Below are 14,708 nucleotides of genomic sequence, written 5' to 3' on the forward strand. Positions count from 1 at the left end.
TGTCAGATTGGAAGAACTCCCTCCAGCTGTTCAGATGTTTGGCCAGGAGGAGGCAATAACATGTAGATTGAAATACCCTGAGCTGCCTGATAGCAAGCAATCATTTATGTGTCCTTTTCAGGTTTGGGGAAATGCCCTTAGCCATTTCCAGATGATTCAGCCCCGCTGACATGCTGGAATTGGCTTCCTGCAAAAAGGAGATCCAAGAGACATATGAAAACATGCTCAAAGTCACTAATTATCCAAGAGATGCAAATCAAAACGACAATGCAGTACCATCTCACACCTGTCAGAATGGCTATCATCAACACAGCAACAAACAACAAGTGCTGGTGAGGATGAAGAGAAAAAGGAACCCTCGTTCACTGCTGGTGGGAATGCAGACTGGTGCAGCCACTGTGGAGAACAGTATGGAGTTTCCTCAAAAAACTAAAAATAGAACTCCCATTTGACCCAGTAATCCCACTTCTAGGATATCCTAAGAAACTAAAAACACCAACCAGAAAGGATATATACACCCCTATGTTCTTAGCGGCACAATTCACCATAGCTAGATTTGGAAACAGCCTAAGTGCCATCAGCAGATGAGTAGATCAGAAAGTGGTGGTACATCTATACAATGGAATACTACGCTGCGGGGAAAAAGAATGAATTCTTACCATTTGCAACAGCATGGATGGAACTGGAGAGCATTGTGCTAAGTGAAATAAGTCTATCAGAGAAAGATAAAATACCACATGATCTCACTCATTTATGGAATATAATGAATAACATAAACCGATGAACAAAAACAGATCCACAGACAGAGAAGCATCGATCAGACTGTCACACCTCAAGGGGAAGATAGAAGAGGGTGGGGGTAAGAGGGAGAGATCAACTAAAGGACTTACATGCATGTATATAAGCCTAACCAATGGACACAGACAACAGGGGGGTGAGGGCGTGAGTGGGGGTTGCAGGGCAAGGGGATAAGGACACATATAATACCTTAATCAACAAAGAAATTAAAAATATATATTGTGGCCAGGACAGACATCAAAGGAGACATGTCTGACTAATTTGAAATTTCCTTTGGTCCCTGGAATGTGTGCAGGAAACTCATCAGGCATACTACTCCCTCAGGATCTACAGCATTCTGGCTCAGGACAACTTGAGCCATCAAGTTTCTAAATCTTGCCGAAACCAGTTTGGCTCAGTGGTAGAGCGTCGGTCTGCGGACTGAAAGGTCCCGGGTTCGATTCCAGTCAAGGGCATGTACATTGGTTGTGGGCACATCCCCTGTAGGGGGTGTGCAAGAGGCAGCTGGTCGATGTTACTCTCTCATCGACGTTTCTAGCTCTCTATCTCTCTCCCTTCCTCTCTGTTAAAAGATCAATAAAATATATATTTTTTTAAAAGTTTCTAAATCTTAGCATTAGCATATCCAAGCTTGATTGTAATATTTCTTTCTTGTTAGTTTTTGAACCTGATAGTGTGAACTCCAGAAATAGCTTTTTACAACTGTGGATTTCCCATGAGCCACCTGACCAATTGTACCTCTAATAATTGTGGTTTGTCTGCTGATAACTTCATGTGAAAGTGGCATCAATTTGGCAACATCCACGGTGGCAGGATTCTAGTGAGAAAGATGCAGCTGGCTCAGTCACCCCGCTATTACACCCCCGGGCCATCTTGCCCAGAGAGAAGAATTGATTTTTAACACCAAATTTTCAGCATACAACTGTTTCAACACATTTAGAATATCATTAGGAAGAATGATGTTCAGCGGTTGTCCTTTTATTTGGAAGAAAATGTTAAATTGCTTAGAGCTAATATCAGGGAATGTTGATCTACTTATAATTCATTAATGAATAGAAGGCAATAAATTAAAGCCAACATACCTTTTAAAAAAGCTATTGGTTTACTAGTAGATTTGTGTCCCCCCTCCAAGTTTCCATTAATATTCCTATTATAACACACACACACACACACACACACACACACACACACACCTTGCCTTTTCCAAGAATATGGAAGACTAGAAAATGTGAAAAATATCTTACCACAGAAAGTTAGGAATGCTGCTCAGTTCAATAAAGACATTCTGTTCAGTTCAATAAAGTGAAAGAATTTCCAAGGGCTACAAAACAAAGGAACTCAAAAACAAAGCAGTAAGAGAATGGGAAGGGGAGACTTGAGTGTAAGGAATCAATATTGAGGTCATAATAGCCACTCTGATGGAGATAAGACCTTAAGATTATGAAAGCAAGAAGTCAGAATTGAAATCCCCACATAGAATCAGATCTCTAAGAGCTATAAACTAGTGGCTAGGAGATGCTAGAAAACATTGCAAAGACAGATGGCAATGCATAAGATTGTACCACTTGTTGTCATGAGTGACTTTGAGTGGGGGGAAACATTTTGTCAGAAAGTCTGCTTTCAAGTTGGTTTGATGTTTATTTTAGTTACATGTTGTAAGTACCTTCAAGCCAATAAATTGACTAATTGTAGGTTGGCAATATTCTTGTGAGGCCTAAAAGAAACAAACAGAAGCAAAATGCTCTAGACTCTAGACTCTAGAGTCTAGAGGGATTCATCAAAAACCCAGTCTACTCAGGATTTCTATGAATAAAGCTCCACTTAAAATGAACTCATTTTCCAAAATATAAAACTCAAAAGGTACAATCTTCCATGAATAGATGTCAGTAGATGAAGAAATAGCCAGATTAAATTCCTAAGAACTTGAGGTAATAGAGACATCAGCTCACATTGTCAAAAATTACAAAGGAGATAAAAATATGATCAATATTTTAAAAAAATGTTTTAAACTGTACTTTAGGAAACAAATTATAGAAATGAAAAATATAATCTCTCTCCTCTCTCTCTCTCTCTCTCTCTCTCTCTCTCTCTCTCTCTCTCTCTCTCTCTCTCGTTCTGCTCCATGACATTCTGTTCTGTCTGCACTGTGCTGTTCTGTTCTGCAAATGAGGACTTCAAATCCTCACAGTTTGATTGGTCCAAAAAGGCACTGTCCTGATTGGTCGGGATGGAGCCTCTCTGACTTGTTGGTAAAGATGCTGATGGGGCCGAAACCGGTTTGGCTCAGTGGTAGAGCCTCGGTCTGCGAACTGAAAGGTCTCAGGTTCGATTCCGGTCAAGGCCATGTACATTGGCTGCAGGCACATCCCTGGTGAGGGATGTGCAGGAGGCGGCTGGTCGATGTTTCTCTTTCATCGATGTTTCTAGCTCTCTATCTCTCTCCCTTCCTCTCTGTAAAAAATCAATAAAATATATATACACCGTATTTTTCGGACCATAAGACGCACTTTTTTCCCCCCCAGAAGTGGGGGGAAAAAGTCCCTGCGTCTTATGGTCCAAATATAGCCTACACATATACTTTAAAAAAAAAGTTTTTTTACTTGCCCGGCTCTGTGTGGTCTCTGTGTGCTTGCCCGGCTCTAAAATGGTTCTAAATGCTGCTGTTTACTTTACAGGGTTGATTACATGTGTTTATGACTGTGATGTTGGGTTTTAATGCACATAAAATATTTTAGGACACTATTTGTTTTAGAATCTTTTTTTCTTCATTTCCCTTCTCTAAAAACTGGTGCGTCTTATGGTCCGAAAAATACGGTATATTTTAAAAGATGTTGATGGGGATATAGCTGCACAACTTTGTTTGGACAAGGAAAGCCTCAGTCCTATTGGCTGAAATACAACCCTATTGGACATTTCCATTATTCCTCAACATCAGCAATATAAATAACTTTTAAAAAATATATATTTTATTGATTTTTTACAGAGGAAGGAAGAGGGATAGAGTTAGAAACATTGATCAGCTAACTCCTGCACAACCCCTACTGGGGATATGCCCACAACCAAGGTACATGCCCTTGACCAGAATTGAACCCAGGACCCTTCAGTCCACAGGTGACGTTCTATCCACTGAGCCAAACCGGTTTCGGCATAAATAACTTTTATATTGTAAATAACTTCCTTATAAGGGCTGACTCAGATGTAGAAACAGTGTAGGCAGGCAGTTCAGTAAGGGAGGGCGGCAGCTAGTGCAGGCTTCTTCCTCAAGGGCAGACTAGTGCAGTTTGTGTGAGAGGCCCCTATATAGCAATGGGTGCTAGGCTCTGTGTTTGTTTGTTTATGTGTTGGTTGGTTTGCTTGTTGGTGTTGAATTAAGGATCTTCCCTATAGTTTTAAAAATGAATTCCTTTTGACAAGAAAAAAAGAAGTTGAATCATCTCTCTTACTGTCATAATACTTGGCAGTAATTCAGTAAACCTATGAATAGCCTGCAACTGAAGGCTGAACCCAGCAATTGAAACTAATGTTAAATGACAGGTATTTTCCAGTAATTCAGGCTATGTAATTCTATGAAAGAATGTGGTTGGGTGAAAGGTCAAGTGGGGAGTTGAAAATGCTTATTAAGGAAATAGCATATGATAACTAAATATAATGCCAGATGTTGGGATCAGCTAATCTATATTTTAGCCATTTAGACACAATGGTGGTCAACAGTGTTTAATTTACATTAAACTCTAATGCAATGATCTCTAAAGATTGCCACATAATATCTTAATGCTTAATAATCATATCTAATAAAGAGGGGATATGCAAATTGACCATCATGTCATCACAAAGATGGCAGCACACATAGCCACAAGATGGTGGCAACCAGTGACCTCAGCACCCCAGCCTCCCAGGGCTGGTCCGAGGCATAGGCAAGCCTCAGATGGCGGCTGTCCAGCCAACGCCCATGGTGCAGGCAAGCCTCAGATGGTGGTACCCTGCTGCCCAGTGCCACCTGAGGCTCAGATAATCAGGGCCGGCTGAGGCTTGCGCTGCCAGCAGTGGCAGCAGCAGGGGTGTTGCCTTCCTCTGATCACCAGGGCACCTCTCACCCCTAAGGGCTCCTGGACTGTGAGAGGGGGCAGGCCGGGCTGAGAGACGTCTCCCCCCCTCCAGTGTATGAATTTTCATGCACCGGGTCTCTCTCTATATAAAAGGCTAATATGCAAAGTGTCCCCTTGGAAGTTTGACCAGGAGACTGGGAGTTTCATCACTCACTATGACATTTGCTAATCACACAGGGTAGCATGGAATGTGGCGGGCAATCAGTGGCGGTGATGGCAGGGTTTCTGAGTGAGTGAGGGAAGGAGGAGCTGGGGAATCTGATCAGCCCTGATCATTGGTCAGGCCTAAAGACCCTATCTGTGCATGAATTTTGTGCACTGGCCTCTAGTTTGTATATAATAAAACAGAGTTATCAATGCATTTCAAATGGTGTGATTGGATTTCAGGGTTATTCTTTCTCATACATCATTTTTTTTTTAAATTACAAAAGTAATTCTGAAGTCCTAAAATGGTAGTGTTCACTCTGTGCATAAATACTGCCTACATAACAGGTGTGGAAAGATGGCCAAAGGTCAAATTTAATAAGGAAAGTGCTGAAACTGGACAGTTTTTGTGTTGTGATACTCCAAATGAGGATTTCTGTGCATATTAATACTTAACATTTGTTCTGGAAGCATCTCAGAGTTTCATCAGGGAGAAACCAAGATGGCGGTATAGGTAAACACCTAAACTGCTGCCTTGCACAACAATTTCAAAACTACAACTAAAAGACATAATGGACATCATCCACAACCACAGGAAAGCTGGCTGAGTGGAAATTCTACAACTAGAAGAAAGAGTAAAGCTCACGGAGAATCAGAGGAGCTGCAAAGGACTAAGGTACGGAGACACGTGTGCAGAGAGGAAGGGCAGCTGAGTGCCTGGCTGGCTTTCTCTGGCAGGAGGGAGAAGGAAGCTCCTGATTGCACTGAACCCCAGTTCCAATTGCACTGAACCCCAGTTCCAATTGCACTGAACCCCAGTTCCAGGTGAAACCCCATGGAGCCAGACTCATACAGGGAGAGTCTGGACTGTCAGGTAGAGAGAAAGTCACACGGAGACTCAGAGACTCAGGGAAGTTAGGGCGGGCAGGGGTATGGAGGCATGTGTGCACAGAGAAGACTGACTGCTGAGGTTGCCTCTAGCTCTCCCTAGCAGAAGCGAGTCAGAAGCGAGTGACTGCACTGAACCCCAGTTCCAGGCAAAAGTTCAGAGGAGCCGTGAAAGGCAGAGGTCTGAAGATGCATACACAAGAGCAGGGCTGACAGGAAGCCAAGACTGTCTGCTCAGCCCTGAGACTCCACCCCATCCAAGCTGAGCAGAGGCTTTTGCAATTTTGCAAGTCTGGTCCTATAAGGCTGTCTCCAGCACAGGTCTCCCAGTTTAGACACAGCTGATACACATAGCCCATTGGCCTGGACTCCCAGTGATACCAACAACAATCAAGACTTAACTACAACAAGGGTGTACACATAGACCACAAAGGGGTGCACCAAGAGTGTCCACCTCAGTAACTGGGGAGGCCCATATAGGAAACCTAGCACACAAGCTACCCAACCAAATCAAGGAAACAGCAAAAATGTGGAGACAAAGTAACAGATCACAAATGAAATAAATGGAGGAAAACAAACAACTGGATATAGAATTCAAAACCACAGTTATAAGGTTTTTCAAGAATTTTCTAGAAAGGGCTAATAAATTTAGCCAGACCCTCAAGGACATGAAAAAGGACCAACTAGAAATTAAACATACCCTGATTGAAATAAAAAAATATTATACAGAGACCCAACAGCAGAATAGAGGAATGCAAGAATCAAGTCAAAGATTTGAAATACAAAGAAGCAAAAACAATCAACTGGAAAAGCAAAAAGAATCCAAAAAGTTGAAGATAGTGTAAGAAGCCTTTGGGACAACTTCAAGCACACCAACATCAGAATTATGGGGGTTCCAGAAGAAGAGAGAGAACAAGATACTGAAAACCTATTTGAAGAAATAATAACTGAAAAGTTCCCCCACCTGGTGAAAGAAATAGACTTACAAGTCCAGGAAGCACACAGAACCCCAAACAAAAGGAATCCAAAGAGGACCACACCAAGACACATTATAATTAAAATGCCAAGAGCAAAAGTCAAAGAGATAATATTAAAAGCAGCAAGAGAAAAAGTTAATTACTTACAAAGGAGCACCCATATTGTCAGAATATTTCTCAACAGAAAGTATGTAGGCCAGATGGGAGTGACAAGAAATATTTAAAGTGATGAATAGTAAGAACCTGCAACCAAGATTACTCTACCCAGCAAAGTTATCATTCAGAATTGAAGGTCAGATAAAGAGCTTCACAGATAAGAAAAAGCTAAAGGAATTCATCACCACCAAACCAGTATTATATGAAATACTGAAAGGTATTCTTTTTTTTTTTTTTTAAATATATTTTATTGATTTTTTACAGAGAGGAAGGGAGAAGGATAGAGAGCCAGAAACATCAGTGAGAGAGAAACATTGACCAGATGCCTCCTGCACACCCCCCACCGGGGATGTGCCTGCAACCAATGTACATGCCCTTGACCGGAATCAAACCTGGGACCCTTCAGTCCGCAGGCAGACGCTCTATCCACTGAGCCAAACTGGTTTTGGCTGAAAGGTATTCTTTAAGAAGAGGAAGAAGAAAAAAATAAAGGTAAAAAGTATGGACAACAAATACATATCTATCAACAAGTGAACCTAAAAATCAAGTGAATTAAAAATCTGAGGAACAGAATAAACTGATGAATATAATAGAGTCAGGGGCATAGAAAGGGAGTGGACTGATAATTCTCAGAAGGAAAAGGGTATGGGGGGATGCAGGAAGACACTGAACAAAAATCATACACCTATGGATGAGGACAGTGGGGGCAAGGTAAGGGCAAAGGGTGGGGTGGGAACTAGGTGGAGGAAAGCTATGGGAGGAGGGAGAGAAACTATTGTAATAATTTGAACAATAAAGATTTATTAAATTAAAGAAAGTAATTCCTGTGTAAAAATTTAAGATATATACAAATCACAAGAAAAAAAACTTAAACATTGATAATCACCCCCCAAAAAAGCATTGATCAGCTTTTTAGACTATTCAAAGTATATTTTGTTTTATTATCTTTTCTTTTTCTTTTTTCTTTTTTTAAGATATATTTTATTGATATTTTACAGAGAGGAAGGGAGAGAGATAGAGAGCTAGAAACGTCGATGAGAGAGAAACATTGACCAGCTGCCTCTTGCACACCCCCACCGGGGATGTGCTCACAACCAAGGTACATGCCTTTGACCGGAATCGAACCTGGGACCCCTCAATCCGCAGACCGACGCTCTACCACTGAGCCAAACCGGTTTTGGCTGTTTTATTATCTTTTCATTAAGCTTTATATTTTGAGAAACTTAAAAGATTCACATGTAGGAAACAATACAGACAGATCCTGGGTACTCGTTATCCAATTTACTCCAATGATAACATCTTACAAAATTATAGAAAAATATCAGAGGCAAGATATTAACATTAATACAGTCAAAATACAAAACATTTCTTTCACTACAAGAGTCTTACAGATAGCCCTTTTATAATGATGAAATCTGAGAATTCCCAAGTCCCATACTGAATAGCAAAACTATAATAGATTACCACACTTTGGCATGAATTTAATTCTATTGTAGATTATATTCATTGGACATTTCCATTGTTCCTCAACATCAGCAACATAAATAACTTTTATATTATAAATAACTAATCAGTCCTACCTCCATCCTTACAAAGGATAGAAGGATCTATGATAAGCACAAGAATACTATGCGATAAAATATAAAAATAGCTAATATTCATTAAACATTTTCCATGTCCTAGACCACATGTGTCAAACACAAGGCCCGCGGGCCAAATCCGTCCCGCCAGGCCTTGCAATGTGGCCCGCACCGCGCTGTCATCACTGCACTCCGCTGCGTTTCCATCACAATGACAGTTTATGACTGTTCAGTAAACCATTCGGCCCGCGATTTAGGCTGGATTTTAGATTTTGGCCCCTTCTCTGATTGAGTTCGACACCCCTATCCTAGACAGTTATTTATTCAAAGAACATTGCCTCTTTTGTTTCTCACAATCCCTAACAGTTAAGGAAGAGACAATGAGAAGTAAGGAGGGTAGCAAATTCAACTCTTGTCTCTATAATAGGATTGCATTTATACCAAGAAGGTAAAAACTTCCTTAAGAAGAAACCAAGGCTATAGGGCATTGGTTAACTACCGTATGTAGATAGTAAAAATATCAGGGAACACAGTGGAAAGTATGAGCAGTGGGAGAGGTTTGGGTTAAGCGCAAATAAGTATAAAGCATTATGGGAATGGAGGAAGGGGAATTGATCAGAGTACTTACTAGTATACTGATGGATGAAGACAGGCATGAGAATCAGGGTGACTTTAATTTCTGTTGCCTTTTTGAGAAAGATCGAAGGGCCTAGACTGCCCAGTCTAGAGCAAAGTCAGACTTAATGGTCACAGTCTACGAGTTCCCGGACAGAACTAGCATCAAATACCGTCTCCACCATTCACTAGATGTGTGTGGTTGAGCCAGTGATAGCACCCCCCAAAGCCTCAGCTCCCAGGTCTGTAACATGACTAGAGCGATAGCAGTTAGTTGAGGAAGCCAATCTCTGTATCACTACTGAAGGCCTGGAGGATGCTCATGCCTTCAGCAAATGGTGCGATCCCTCAGATTCTCTCTGTCTTGATTTTAAAGGTGAAGAGCAATGCCTGATTTGGGGGGGGGGTGGGTGGGTGGGGGAAGTTGCAACAATTCGTTGAGATATTGTTTATGAAGGTGATTGGAAAAATAAGAGGCGATGCTAATTTTCTTTAGTGACATGGAGCCACGATTGAGTTCTGTGACTGTGTCTAAATGCACCATAAAAGGGTCCTTAAAGAAGAGAGCCTGCACTCTACTTGAGGAAAATAGCCCACTCTATTCTATTCTTCTCCTCTATCTGTCTGGGTTAATCCTGCAGGCCAATTTAGCTTCCTTAATCCACCTGGTCCTATACACAGATCATTCCTATTAGTGTCCTCACCCCAGTTTGTGGAGAGAAATCTTGTCCAGATTTTTTTTTTTTTCCTGATGGCCACAAAAGTCAATCTCTTATTCTCTTTGCCTTACTCTAAAAATTCATACCCAGCCAGCATTCTAATTTTATTCACCAGAGATTCTGGATGTTGTAGACTGATCTTGCAAGAGTTTTTGGCTTTGGGGCTCATCTTTGAAAAAAAAAAAAATCTATCCCTGGTGTACTTTTTTCTTCTCTGGGGTCTAGGAGGGAAAAGCAATGAATTAGGCAGTGTATTCAGTTGAACACTGCCTCCCAAAAAGATGTGTCCACGTCTGAACCTCCAGCATCTAAGAATGTAAACTTATTTTAAAATAGAGTCTTGGCAGGTGCAATTAAATTCAGCATCTCAGCGTGGGATTATTCTGGATTTAGAATGGGCTCTAAAAGTCTAATAACCAATGCAGGTACCAGAGAAAGGCGAGCCAGAGGAGATCCAGAGGAGAAAGCCATATGAAGACGGAGCGGAGATTGCAGTGATGCCTCTACGAGCCAAGGAATACCAAGGATTCTCACCACCCCTAGACGCTAGGAGAGAGGCCAAGCAACACTCTCTTCCTCATCTTATTACTGATTATTGCTTAAACCAGATATATGAGGCTGGGAGGAGCTGCGGCCCCCGGGGTGTGCGAGGACCCAGGACCCACAGCCCGTTTCTGTCCCTGGAGGTGGCTGTGCCCAGGCCTGCTCTGCTGGCCCTCGGGCTCCCAGTGGACCCACTAAAGCTGAAATTTCCTTTTTCTTTTTCAAAGCATCATCAGACCAGCAGATCCTTTGATAGCCTCCAGGTCAGGTTGGTCCGTTAGCATGGGAAAGCCCCGTGCCTCCCTTCCCTCTCCCCTCCCCCTTTATAGCCTTAAACTTACCTATAACTCCTCCCTTTGTTTTCTTTCTGTCCTTCCTTCCCCCCCTCCCCCCCTTTTTCCTCTTTTACTTTTAATCAGTCGGGGTTTTCAGCCAGCACTTTGGAAATCCTGGCCCAGAAGCTCAGAGGACTTCGGGGTCCGCCGCGAGGAGGGCCCGCGTCCCGGGCGAGCTGGGGAGGCCCCGCCGGCCGCCTTGGGGAGAGCGGGGTGGGGAAGGGGTTGAAGGGGGGGAGGAAGGAGGCTTTCGGCTGGAAGTCGCACTTGCCCGGCTCTGGCCGCCCCCTCCAGCGGGGGAGCCTGTGGGCGACGGGGAGCAGGGAGGCTGCCCCCTTGGAATTAACCGTGTGTGTGTGTGTGTGTGTGTGTGTGTGTGTGTGTGTGTGTGTGTGCGCGCGCGCGCGCAAGTGTGTGTGTTCCTATTAATCTGCTCTAAAACAAAACAGTGAAAATGGCAGAGCAGGACCCCTCTCTGCACAGAAACACTAAGATAAGTGTTAGAATTGGCACTGTGGGACTTTAGAAAGTAGTCAAAGGCTTATAGCAACCTAGCGAACATTCAGTTAATAAAATGATGACTTAAACACAACATAATGGGGATGTTACTAGCTACCTTAAGAAAATAAGAAGGGTTGCTGAAACCGATTTGGCTTAGTGGATAGAGCGTCAGCCTGCGTACTGAAGGGTCCCAGGTTTGATCCTGGTCAAGGGCATGTACCTTGGTAGCGGGCAGATTCCCTGTGGGTGTTGTGCAGGAGGCAGCTGGTCCATGTTTCTAGCTCTCTATCTCTTTCCCTTCTTCTCTGTAAAAAAATCAATAAAATACTTTAAAAAAAAAAAGCTACAAGAGAAAACCATGAACAAGTAGGTGAAACAGACAAATATCTAGAAACATAAACTATCAGAACTGACTCAAAGTGGGGAAAGATAATCTGAAGACTTATAAATAAGCAAATAAATTGCATCCTACAAACACCCCTTGACAAAGAAAAGCCGGAAGCCAGATAGCTTCCCTAGTGAAGTGTATCAGAAGTTTAAAGTACAGTTAACACCAGTTCTTCTCAAACTTCTTTAAGAAATGGAAGAGGAATGAACACTTCAAAATTGTTCCATGGGCCCAACATTACCCTGGAGCTAAAACCAGACAAAGATATGACAAAAAAAGAATACTATAAATCCAAATCCTCTATGAATATAGATGCAAAAAAATCCTCCATAAAATATCTGCAAATTCAGTCCAGCTGAATGATAAAGGATTACACACCACGTCCAAGGAAGATTTATTTCAGGAGTGCCAGGGGGATCAATGTATGAAAATCAATCAATGCCATACACAATATTAATAAAACGAAGAAAAAATAGTCATCTCAATTGATGTAATAAAATAATTTTACCAGCACTCTTTCATGATAAAAATATTAAACAAACTAGGAACAGAAGAGAACTTCCTCACTCTGTATAAGGGCATTTCTGAAAATTGTAACATCATAGTCAGTGATGAAAGGTTGAAAAATCTCTCACTGAGATCAGGAACAAGATAAGAATGTCTTTTATCCAAAATTCTAAAAGCAGCATTGTCCTGAAAATTCTAAACAGAACAGAAAAATGAAATAAGAGGAATCCAAATTGGAAAGGAACAAGTAAAACTATTCATCTCCCTTGTAGATGATATGATTTTATTTGTAGATAATTCCTATACACACGGACACAACTCTAGTAGGGCTAAGAAACAAATTGAGTGAGCCTGGTCAGTGCAGCTCAGTTCGTGTCAGCAGGTGGACTAAAGGGTCAGAGGCATGTGCCTTGGTTGCAGGCTTGATCCCCACCCCAGTTATGTGTGTATGTATGTGTGTGTGTGGGGGGGAGGGTGCTGGAGGCAACCCATCCACTTGTCTCTGTCATGTCCATGTTTCTCTCCCTCCTTCCCTCTCTCCTTTCCACTTTCTTTAAAAAGTCAATGGAAAAAATATCCTTGGGTGATGATTTAAAAAAAATTCAGCGAAGTTGCAGGATAAAGGAGTAACACAAAAATCAGTTGTATTTCTACACATTAGCAAAGGACAATAAAAAAAAGAAATTTAAGAACACAATTCAATTTTATTTACTGATGAGAGAGAGAGAGAGAGAGAGAGAGAGAGAGAGAGAGAGAGAGAAAGAAGGAGGGAATTTGTTGTTCCACTTAACCATGCATTCATTGTTTTATTCTCATATGTGCACTTTGGGTATGAGGACAATACTAAGCTACATGGCCAGTACCTCAATTCAATTTTCAATAGTTTCAAAAAGAATAAAATATTTAGGAATTAATTCAACCAAGTAGAGGCAATACTTAATACTGAAAACTACAACATATTACTGGAATTAATGTACACCTAAATGAATGAAATGACATTCTGTGTTCATGATATTTTCAAGATGGCAGTAGTACCCAGAGTGATCTACATATCCAATGCAATCTCTATGGAAAGCTCAATGGCTTCTTTTCTTTTTGGCAGAAATTTATATGGAATTGCAAGGGACAAATTTGAGAGAGATCAAAATAATTTTGAAAAAGAAAAACAAAGTTGGAATATTCACATTTCCCAATTTCAAAACATACTACAAGGATACAGTAGTCAAAACTGTGGAGCTGACATAAAGACAGACATATATTCTGGACATTGCATATAATTGGAATTATAGGAATTCTGGACCTTTCTTGTAAGTGGAATCATGTACAGAATAATAAATCCAAAGACACAATAGGAGACACATTAGGGATTTAATGAGTGCTTATTAGTATGGGGTCTCCTTTGGCGGTGACGAATGTTCCGGAACTAAATAAATGGTGATGGTTGTACAACACTGAGTGTTCTAACTGCCACCGAATTGTACACTTTAAAACAATTAATTTATGTTCTGTGAATTGCACCTCAATAAACAGTAACTGGAGGCACGCCTCAGACCTGGGAGAAAGGGGCGTGGCTTCCTGCCCAGTTGAAGTTGGATGAGTCCCTGCAGCATCCCTGCTGGGGCTGAGAAGCCCCAAACACAGAAGCCTGCTGGCTGTGGGTTCCTGGGAAAAATATCCCAACTTGGTGGGGGGGAGGGAGGCTCCAATACTGAGGCGAGTAAGGGGAAGTGAGGTCTTCCTTCCATCTATCTTAAGAGGTGACTTTTGACATTGTATCACCTGAGATCTGCACGTGTCTTACAATCTGCAGAATGTGCTCTTACATTGCACTTTTATTTTTAAGAAATACATGAGATGGCCCTCACCGATTTGGCTCATTGGATAGAGCAACGGCCTACGGACTGAAAGGTCCCAGGTTGGACTCTGGTCCAGGGCATGCACCTTTGTTGTGGGCACATCCCTAGTGGGGGGTGTGCAGGAGGCAGCTGATCAATATTTCTAACTCTCTCTCCCGCTCCTTTCCTCTGTAATATATATATATATATATATATATATATATATATATATATATATATATATATAAACAAGCTTCTTTTTAAAAAAAAATACATGAAATGATGGTGAGTCTCAGAAACAATGCTGTCTTTGATTCCATGAAAGTGCATTTAAATTTCTAGTCATGTGTTTGTATCTAATATTTGATGTCTGTCTTCCCCCACTAGACCTCTTGCATGGTGCCAGCATAGGTGCTCCGTGATTGTTGACCGAATAAATGAACGAATGGAAGAAACTTTTTAAAAAATTGAGCCTTGGCTCTGACACTTGCTGGCAGTTTGAAACCGGAAAGTCAATGCACCCCATTCAAGCTTCGTGTTCCTGGTTCACAAACCAGGCAGCAGGCGCGAGGCATCCTCCAGGCTAATTCCAACCCAATGAAAAAGGCAGGAACCT

This window comes from Pipistrellus kuhlii, unplaced genomic scaffold (genome assembly GCF_014108245.1).
Source record: "Pipistrellus kuhlii isolate mPipKuh1 unplaced genomic scaffold, mPipKuh1.p scaffold_m20_p_12, whole genome shotgun sequence".
NCBI lineage: Eukaryota > Metazoa > Chordata > Mammalia > Chiroptera > Vespertilionidae > Pipistrellus > Pipistrellus kuhlii.